Source organism: Balaenoptera ricei, chromosome 5 (assembly GCF_028023285.1).
Source record: "Balaenoptera ricei isolate mBalRic1 chromosome 5, mBalRic1.hap2, whole genome shotgun sequence".
Lineage (NCBI taxonomy): Eukaryota > Metazoa > Chordata > Mammalia > Artiodactyla > Balaenopteridae > Balaenoptera > Balaenoptera ricei.
Window position 1 is genome coordinate 102364701 of NC_082643.1, and position 11325 is coordinate 102376025.

Below are 11325 nucleotides of genomic sequence, written 5' to 3' on the forward strand. Positions count from 1 at the left end.
TTGGGGTGTCCCTCCCGGCGTCAAGCTGCTCTCACTCTTGCTTTGGCGGCCATGCCTTTACCCTGAGCTTCTTCATGAGGCAAGCACTCCCTTAGGTGACGTGTGAAAAACACAGGCCTCATCAGTTATGAAGGGATCTTTATTGTCCTTTCTGGTGTCTAAATTCTTCTCCTAGTTTTCAGCTGGTGTTCTGTGAGAATTGTTGCATCTATAGATGTATTCCTGATGTATCTGTGGAGAGAGATGAACTCCATGTCCACTTACTCCTCCGCCATCTTGAATATCTCCAATAGAAATCCAGTTTTGATGAAGTCTAATTTATCTTATTGTTTTTCTTCTTTTATGGTTAGTACTTCAGAGTTCAGCCCAGAAATCTTTGTCTACACCAAGGTTATAAAGGTAGTCTCCTATACATCATATTTTGCCTTTTACCTTTAGGTCTGTAATTTATTTTGAGTTTGTGTGTGTGTGTGTATGGTGTGAGGTAAGGGTTTACATATTTTCCCACATATCTAGTTATTCCAGCACAATTTATTGAAAAATATTCTTATCTCATTGAATTGCTATCAATATTTTGTCAAAACTTAATTGACTATATAAGTTACTATACCACTTTGAGTTGGTCCCATTCTTGGGGAAAAGCTTTACATTAGTTGGGCTGTTAATCTTGCATTTCTCAGATGAACTTCTCTTAATCATGATACATTGTCCTTTTAATATATTGCAGTATTTGAATGGCTAAAATTTCAAAATATGTTTTCTATCTACATTCATGTGTAATATTGGTCATTAGTTTTCTTATAATGTCTTTGAGCAGTTTTGGGATCATGGTTTTGCTGAGCTTATAAAATAAGTGTGCAAGATTGTTATTATTTTTTACTTACTTATTTGATTGAATCCGCTAGTGACACTATCTGGCTCTGGAGCTTTCTTCATGATATCCTTTTTATTTACTAATTCAATTTCATTGATAAATATAAGACTACTTAGATTTTCTATTTTTTCTTAGGTCTATGAGATTATGCTGTTATTCCCTCTTTCATTCCAGAAACTGATAATTTGTGTTTTCTCTGTTTATTTCAGGTAAAGATTTATCAATATTATTGATCCTTTCAAAGAACCAAAATTTGGTTTTACTGATTTCCTCTATACTTTTTATTTTCTATTTTATTGGTTTCTATTACATTTATTTTATTTATTCCTTCTACTGACTTCAGATTTAATTTCTTCTTTTTTTCTAGCTTCCATAGTGCAAGCTTAGATCACTGATTTTCAACTTTTGTTGCTTTTTTTTTCTTGGCTGCTCCATGTGGCTTGCAGGATGTTCCCTGACCAGAGATAGAACCCAGGCCACGGCATTGGCAGTGAAAGCCCAGAGTCCTAATCACTAGGTCACCAGGGAACTCCTTAAACCTTTATTCTTTTCTAGTATTAGCATACAGAACTATAAAATTTCCCTTAAGAGGTGATCTAGTTGCACCCTAGTGCACTTTTAGGTGTGTCTTAATTATCCTTTAATTCAAATTATTTTCTAATTTCGCTTGCTATTTCTTCTTTGACTTTGGTTAATTTGCAGTGTGTTGCTTAATTTGTAAGTATTAGAAGATTTTCCAGGTCTATTTTTGGTATTGATTTCTATTCTTATTCTGCTATATTTATAGAATATGCTCTGTATGATTTCAATCCCTTAGAATCTGTTGAAACATTTTTTTATGGCCTAATAAATGTTCTATCTTGGTGAATAGTCCATTGACAAGTGAAAAGAATGTGTATTCTGGAGTTGATGGTTGTAGGGTTCTGTAAATAAAGAATAAGTTCAATTTGGTTGATAGATAGCACTGTTCTGATTTTCCAGATAATTTTTAAATTTTTGTATGTTTTTTGCACCAAATACTAACACAATAGTGTTGAGATCTCCAGATATTATTTTATGTTTATCTACTTGTCCATTTAGTTCTTTAGTTCTTGCTTTCTGTGTTATAAAGCTTTCTTATTTGGTAAATATATATTTAGTTAGTATTGCCATTTTTTCTTGATGAATTGACCATGCTATCATTTTAAAATATCTCTCTTTGTTTCAGATAATATTCCATGTCCTGACATCTATTTTGTCTAAGAGTAATATAGACATTCATCTTTCTTATTAGTATTGGCATGATATATGCTTTTCTATTTGTTATCTTTGATGTATTGTTTTTCAATTTAAAGAGCATCTAAAACTATGCAGCATATGGTTGCACCTTGCTTTTTGTTTTTAATTCAATCTGAAAATTTCTGTCATTGTTTAGTGTTTTTAATTCATTTACATGATTACTGGTATTGTTTTACTTTGTTTATCATTTTGAATATTTGTTTTATTTTTGTTTACTATGAATTAATAGTGTCCTTCACATAAGATCCTTGCAAAAGTATATTTCCATTTGTCCTTCCTATGCTATTTTTTCTATACAGTTTAATTTTGCATATTATTTTTCTTTTAAGAGTGAGTTATTTTTTTTGTCTTCTACTGCCTTGGGATAAATATTTGGTAAAGTTGCAGTTAACCTGAACTTTCAACTTCTTAGATTTCTTCATTATTAAGCAAAAACAACAACAACAAAATTGATGTCATTTTTTTTTTTTTTAATGGCAGTTTCCATGGTGTGACCTGGTTTCCTACACATTCAGCTCAGTACCATTACCTTTGCAGCTCTGAGAAGGAATGGGTGTTTGTTTGAGTGCAGCCTGAGGTATTACATGCTTTTGGGTCATTAAGCTTAGTGGCAGTAATCTTTAGTAAGGTGGTAAAGCAGGTCACACATAACCCAGGCTTGACCCAAAGGGGTTTTAAATTTTATTTTATTAAATAGCACATTAATTTAACCAAAAAAAAGTCAATTATTTTTTTAAATAAATTAAGGAACAAGAACAAAAATATTTTATATTTACCATCTCTTTTCAGGTGGGGAGTTCAGAGAAGTAAACTTACTATTATAATACAGTTTAATAAGTGCCTTGAGAGGGTAGGACAGGACATTATAGGAACCCTGGATAGAAGTGCTTACCACAACCACTTGGTACAGAGCAAATATTCAACAAGAGATTGTTAAATTAAATCCGAATGCCTTACTTTGTTCTATGAGATTTCAAAAGTACTTCATTAGTTTATTTATTTAACAAATGTTTACTCAGTACCTACTATGTGATAAGCTCTGTTTCAAGAATACAGGAAACAGCTGCAAACAAGAGAGCCCAAAATGCTTCTTAAACAAATTCATAGATGCAAAATACCTTATTAATACATTCGTTACATAGACATTTGTTAAGTGCCTACTATGTTGCAGGCACAGTTCTAAAAATCTTACATATTCTCTAAAGCAATTGATAAAAATGATCTATCACTGATATTATTTGGGAACAGAATTTTAGGTGTAAAAATGTAATAAATATGATAGATTTTGATAAAATGAATATGAGGCAGACTGCCCTGGGGGAATCTTCCAAGGAGATAATCAGGAGCCAGTTCCATGATTCTTGTATTCTGTCATCTACTTTGAGAATATAAAAAGTTCAAGAAAAAGGAAAAGAAAGAATGATGGTGGGTTTTCTTTGTGGAGAGTTTCTCCTGCATATGAATTCCAATCCTTTCCCCTGCTGAGAGTGATGGGTTGAGGGTATACATCTTTCTCATGCTCGGAAGGCTACAACGGGACCAGTCACAAAGTTTCAGTTGTGTTCCCTGCAGTTGGTAGACACCAAGAACGGAGACATACTATCACCTCAGAAAAGTTATACCAACCTGTGACAGGCCAGAGGAATAGAGTACAGTGCTTGGGAGTTAACCAATGGAAAAAGAACAAGAGAATGTTTCATGGATGAGATGGTGACAGAGCCAGCTTGGAGTCATTTCATGTCGCACCCAAGAGGGCTTCCTGGGAGTACACTTAGGCTCAAATGCCACAGTGGATGTGAACTTCATCCCCAAGAAATCTAGCGGTGGGGGAAGCCAACTGAAGGAGAGACATTGTCCATGTCAGAGAAGTTATAGTTGGAGGCTCCAGCAGAGAAACTTCTAAACAACTTTCAAAGTATCCATGAGCAAAGTTACTGCTGGGTGTTTGCCAAGTCCAGAGACTGTAAGACATTCACACCCACAAAACTGCCCTTCCTCCTTCTCTTCTCCTTGGTAGCCCATTCTCTTTGACTTTTATGAAATGTGGAGCAGCAGCTAGTGAGTGGGGGAAGAAATGGAAGATAAAGAGGATAGAAGCCAAATATACCTTCTCTAAGGACAGCTGCCCACCTCGCCTTAGTGGGGGGTGGGGTGGGAGAAGGAGTCTAATCTTGAATGAAGATTGACATGGGAATAGTGCCTTGGGCAGATACCTTCAGTAACTGAATTGAGATTGTGTTTTGTGACTTAATAAGGCAGAAGAACTATAAGAGTGAAATAAAAAGTTATGATTCCACAACTGTTTTCAGATATTGGACAACATCATGCAGTGCAGGACCATGATCCCTGAGAAAAAGGAAGCAAATGAAGTGAGCCCTAAAACTGCCACTATTTTCTGCCTAAAGATGATTTCTAGACTGTAGGAGCAGGAAGAGGGAATCCAAATAGACCCTGGACATCTCGATAAAGAACAGAGACAGATAATGGCATTGAGGGAGGCCAAGTTACATGTGGCTAGTGGCTACCATATTGGACAACACTACTCTAGATTGACGGTTTAAAATGGAAACAAATCCACTGAAATTGGACAGTGGTTGTCTGCAGCTGGTAAGATTTTGCTTTATTTATATCTATGTTTACCAAATTTGTCTAGAATAAGTATATATTCCTTTAAAATATTTTTTAAAACCCTATTTAAAAATGTATACATTAAGTTCCTAATACCTAAAAAAAATTATTGTTCCAGACAATATTTCATCTCCCTTCTCTGAATAAATTTGAAAAAGGTCCTAAGAGACAAACAAACAAACAAACAAACAAAAAATGTTTTTGATCACATCCAGTGAGCTGTGCTTGTCTAATCAACTGGCTGCACTTTGAAAATTCTTTTCAACTACTGACAATGATTTCCGACATCTATTCTGTAATCCTCATACCAGATGAGTTCTGTCAATACTGTCCACACAGATTTAAAGCACATTTCACTTGAAAAATCAAGGATTTTATAATATGCTTGCCAGTGTTGTCACAAGACTCAAGTTTGAGTGTTAAAGAAACTAGGTGTCCGTGAATCCCTTTCTAGTCTCAGAGACTTTTGTCAGCGATCTTGGGAGGGATTGCTGTGTTTGGTGGGAGAAAAGCAATGTTGATTAAATGACTTGGAAGTTCCCTTTCAATGTTGAGACATTTTATTCCCCAAGGGCAGGGATGGACGGAAAGGGGGCAGAAACTAATAAGCCCACTTGTGATGACGGACAGGTAGTCATGAGGGCTATACCAGCAGCTACTTTTTGGTGATTCCTGTGCACAAACTGCCTCTCTTTGCTATTTTTGGGGTAAGTGCCCCCAGTTAGTTCCCCTTGGAAAGACAAACAACATTAAAACTAAAGAAAGTTTCACAGCTCACTGTATGGCATTAGAATTATCACCCAACAAAATCACTGTCTGCAGCCAAAGGACACCTTGTCACAGTCAGAGCAAGTCTGGCTGAAGGCATCTTGGGGAAAAAAAGAAGCCTGTCTAGACAGATTGGAATGTCTCATGTGCCTAATTAAACAGTCCCTCTTAGAGCCCGTGCTGTGTGAAAAGTTTGCTTGTTTATTAATGACTTGTGGAACATACCTTTAAAGAGGTGCCATGTACTTCATCCCCTTCCATGGATTCATGGGAATTGGGAGCCCAAAAGGGCTGTAGGGATCAAATAATCCAATCTTATAAGTTTCCAGAAGCGAAAAACTGAAGATCAGAGAGAATAACAAGACTGAGCAGAGAGTTGGTGGCGATGACAACATGAGAATCCAGGTTTCCGACACCTGGTCCAGTGTTCTTTCCACCATGCCAGCCTACCTGTTATGTCAACAGATGATGTGACCACCCCCAAGGATGCTGCTGGAAAGACTCCATGTGGCAAATTATTCCCCTATAAGACTATATTATTTATTAAAATTCCTGGTATCCTTTTGGGCTGTCAGTCTGGCTTTTTGCTTTAAAACTATAAATGCCCCTGAATGGAGTAACAGAACTCAGTCTTGTATTCTCCTAGAAGCAGTTTATTTTGGAGATGATTCTGGGGAGCACTCGTGTGGGAAAGGGGAGGAGACAGTTAAAAGGAAACCAAGAGAGGTTTGCTGTTGAAAAGGTGACTGCTGTAGGTGACCAAAGCTCAAGCCCTTTGGGGAATTCTGAAGTATATTCAACATTTCCTCCAAAGTTGTTCCATCAGAAGGGTGAGGAAGTTAGGGCAGTTATCTTCCCACTCTTATCTGTCATTGGTTGACAGCCACTCCCAGGGACCATAGACTCCCACGTCTTGTCTGTCTTGCTTGAGCCAGGCTCTAAGGCGGAGCTACCAGTGTTTGCAGTAGGTTCCCATGGACACATCCTGGACAGGGAATACAAGGAAGGCACTGGCAATAACTGTGCTGAGTTATCTATCAGTCCTCAGCTTAGCATCAACTATACTGATTGCTTGCCCCCATGATATCTAAAGACAGAACAGTGGGGAAAATGGTAGATTTGTTGGGGGTGGGAAGAATTGTGACAAAGACTTTGGGTAAAAAGAGCAGTGCCCAGAAAATAGCAGGTTCATATGGTTTCAGATGAGTTTACAACACAGGGTTATGGGGGTCTGACCTGTTTATAGGTTACTTGACACATTTTAATGAATTAAAGCCAGTGATTTATAATCACCAGCCTGCCTATAACCTTCCTCCCCACTTCTACTCCCAGCACCAATTTTAGACAAAACACAGGGAACCAGGGAGTAAAAGATACCATAAAACTCACTTTAACTTAAATTATCTCAGTCTATTTTAGTTCAAGCCAAACATTTCCATTCTATTTTATTTTATGTAATTCAATTCAATTCAATTCATTTATCGATTACCTTTTGTGTGTTTTATAAATGTGTTTTTAAGATTTTTCTTTGAGTAAATCACCTCACAGTAGCTTTGTTAAATGAATGGGGCATCTTGTGTCTGTTTACTGTTTTCAATCTCCAAATATGTTCCTACCCTGTTAATCAATCAATCAATCCATCCATCCATCAATCCATCAATCGATCAATCAGTATTGCTTAGGGGGAAGCAAACTGGACTCGAAATGAAATTTAGTTCTGAGGCATCACTCAGTACCTATTTAGACAGCACGTCATTGGGAAATCCATATCACTAAGCTTTTCTTTCTGAAAAATAAGGTAGTCATACCTAATGCTGTTTGTATTCTGTGAGGGATTCATGGCCTAAGAGCTAAGAGAGCACTTTGTAACCTGTAATGCACTTAATATTTGTATTTATTCTGCAAACATTATCTCAGTGCCTGCTATGTACCAGGCACTGTGATAGTTGCTGGATACAAGGTGATAAGAAAACCCTGATCCTCACTTTCATGAAATTCACAATCTAGAGATATTCATTGACATTGCGACTATTCACAACACAGTGTAGGAGGCACAAATACATACAGCATACCATCCCTGTTTCTATGGATTTTATGATCTAGGGAAGAGGAGGGAAAGTTAAGGAAAAATAATAAGGCAATATGTGTGGTTCTAGTGTAGTGCTAAGGTACATAGAGAAAGAATTATTTGGGGCATGAGTAGGATTTCAATAAAATAAACTGGGGAAAATACGGGTGTAGGATCCCATAACTCGCTCTTTGCTCCCCTCTCCCAGCTTCTGAGCTCCTTTGCCTCCAAAGCCTGTACCTGTGTCTCTTCATTGGAGACCTGCCTTTGGCTCTCCCCACACTTGCAGACAGCTACAAGTACCTGGGAGTTTACATCCCTGGGGCAGCCCTAGTTGATGACGAATTAGCATGGGAGTATGAAAGCTTGACTCTTTTGCCTAGGATTGTGACTAAGTTGGAGGCATAACTTATACTTAAGGGCTCCCCAGTGGGAATAACTGAAGTTACCCTCTCTGGGACTCTGCCTGAAATCACACCCTTGCCTGGCCTCTTCTCCTTTTCTGTAGTGCTTCCCCTGCTCTTACTGGTTTCTCTTGGGCACACATTCTTCATAAATTGCTTGCATACAAATTCTTGTCTCACAGTGTGTTTCTGGGGAATGCAACCTAAGACACAGGACATTTCAGGTGGAACTGATGACCTTGGGGAGACTGCAATTTTAGGAAGGTAGAAGGTATGAGTGAGGGAGAGTGTGGTTTACTGCTTGTGACTGGAAAATGTGAATTTGACATTAAACCATGTCAAATTCACTCATTCATGAAATATTTTTGGGGCATTTTCTATGAACCTAGCACTGGTTTTAGTCCTTGGGATATATAAGTGAAAAAAAAAAAAAAAAAAGATGAAATCTGTGACCTGGTAGAGCTTATAGTCCGATGGGAGAAAAAGAAAATAAAGAATAAACATGATAAGTAAGTCAATTTTATATGCAGTGTTTTAGAGGATAAGAGTTGTATAAAGAATACGGAGGTTTGTTGACTTCAAATAATTTGGGGGAAGATTTTGTTAATAAGTCATAGGGAGATGATTTGTGATCTTGGATTTTCAATTTTTTAAAAAAATATTTTTTGAAATATAGTTGATTTACACTGTTGTGTTAGTTTCAGGTGTATAGTAAAGAGATTCAGATACATATATATATGTTTTATTTTAGATTCTTTTTCATTATAGGTTATTACAAGATATTGAATATAGTTCCCTGTGCTATGCAGTAGGTCCTTGTTGGTTATCTACTCCACCTACAGTAGTGTGTATATTTTAATCCCAAACTCCTAATTTTTCCCTCTCCCACGTTTCCCCTTTGGTAAGCATAAGTTTGTTTTCTATGTCTGTGAATCTGTTTCTGTTTTGTAAATGAGTTCTTTTGTATCATTTTTTCAGATTCCACATATAAATGATATCATATGATATTTGCCTTTGTCTGTCAGACTTATTTCACTTAGTATGATAATCTCTAGGTCCATCCATGTTGCTGCAAATGGTATTATTTCATTCCTTTTTTTGGCTGAGTAGTATTCCAGTATGTATATATACCACATCTTCTTTATCCATTCATCTGTGTTTTTTTATCAGTGATCTTATTTCAACAGCTAGAGTTTTAGAGTAGACCTTAGCAGTGACTTAGAGACACTGTCTTAAAGTTGGGAAGAGGGTTATTGTATTATTTATGTGTTGTTGTATAACAAATTATTCCCAAATGTAAAGAAAATTTAAAAGAACAGCTTAAATTAACACTTATTACCTTGGAGTTTTGTGGGTGAGGTTTCTCTGGCTCGGGGTTTCTCACAGGCTTCAGTCTAGAGATTGGCCAGAGCTGCAGACATTTCAAGGCTGGACTGGGAGAAGATTGGAGGATTCGCTTCCAGGCTCACTCAGATGCCTGCTTGATGTAGACAGCAGTTCCTTGTTACATGGCTCTATCTATAGGGCCTCTCACAACATGGCAGCTTATACCCCCCAGAGTAAGGGCCCTGGACAGGAGAGAGACAGAGAGGGAGAGTCACAAGAGAGGGGAGCAAGTTACAGTCTTTTTGTATCCTCATCTGGGCAGTGACATCTCATCACTTTTGCCATATGCTATTCGATAGAAGCAAGTCTCTAGGTGCGGCCTATAAACAAAGGATAACGCAAGAGGATGAATACCAGGAGACAGGCATCACTGGGGACCATTTTATAGACTACTTACACAATGATATTTTGTTTATATTCTAAATACTAGAGAATTTACTAGATCCTTGTTTTCTGAGAAATGGGGACTTGATATTCAGTTATCTCCAGCATAAGTACTGGACTGATTATTGCACAGAAGTTTCAAGACAAGTTATCCCAATTCAACTCAATCTTATAATAATACTTGACTTCAGGAAACCTATTTCATTCTCTAAAATGTAATGTTTGTCATACAGCTAGGCCTTTGCATTGGAGTATGCAAAGTTGATTACTCAATATAAAATTAAAAATCTTTTGGTAAACATTGTAGTGTAGGCTTTACTGGGTGCTACTTCTCAAAGTAAGACAATAATCAAGTTTAGAATAGAAGTGGATTCTTTCTTGATGAAAATTGTCATTCCTCCTAGGGATCTCCTGTCCAAGCATTACAATGTGGTCAGCTGGTGCTCCATTCTGTACCTTCTGGATTGTTAGTTTTGATAATTAACTTGGTGTGGGCTTAAGCATCACATTGGTATTGGTTCCAGGTATTTGGTGGTTGTAAAAAGGTGAATTTGGGTCATTTCTACAGAGGTCTTATTTATAATGAAAATTATAGTAAAAGCTAGGGATTGAAAGATAAACCACTGAAAATCAGGGGTTCCTGAAACCCCAAAATCTTGTTTTAAGACTTACAAAGGTTTAATGATGAATGTCATATTATCAATAAAGTTGCTAAAAAATATACACTATCCCAACCTCATCACCCAAGCGACATTTCCTTTGGAAATTATCCTTCTTTTCCCACGTTTACCCAGATAGAAATAACTTCAAATTGTGGAGCAGTTTTGAGGTACAGATTTTGGGAGGAGGAATTGAGATTGGGAATTATTTTCCAACCTAATCTTCCTTTTAGTGAATAAACATTTGGAACCAGTGACCAATAGAAGGGTCATGTAAACGAAAGAGAAATATTAGGGTAGGCAAGGAAAACACAGCCACACGGAGTAGAAAGGCAGGGAGCATTTCTGAAGGAAAAGTATAAATCAAGAGTTTCTTTTTTCCTTTTATGAGAGGCCACCCGGATGGTCAGGGTGCCAAGCAGGCCATGGTGTTGTGAGAAATAACAATGGAGGTGGCAGGATGTCATAACGCAAACATCATCTTGAATAGGAGGGAGGGGAGGCAGTCTCTCCGCCTGCCCCGGGTCCTCACTGTCCTCTCCCCACCCCATACCCCTCCTCTGACAGTTTCTTCACATGATCCTGGTTGATCCTGGATGGCCCCCGACACCTGGTTGAATGATAAACACAAATGACTGTGGTGGTCCTGTCAGCCCCAGCTTTCTGTAAAATAACCACTGATCTATAGCACAGGATGAAATTGTTTTCCCATACTACCCCACATCTTTGCAGGGACATGCGTTGGATTCTACCTTGCACTGTCCTTCCCCACATCATTGTCAGATCTTAAGTAGCCCGGAGTCACGAGAAACACATCTTAGCGCTCCCCCCAGAGTCAGTTACAAATCAAATACTATGCTTACAAACTCTTACATT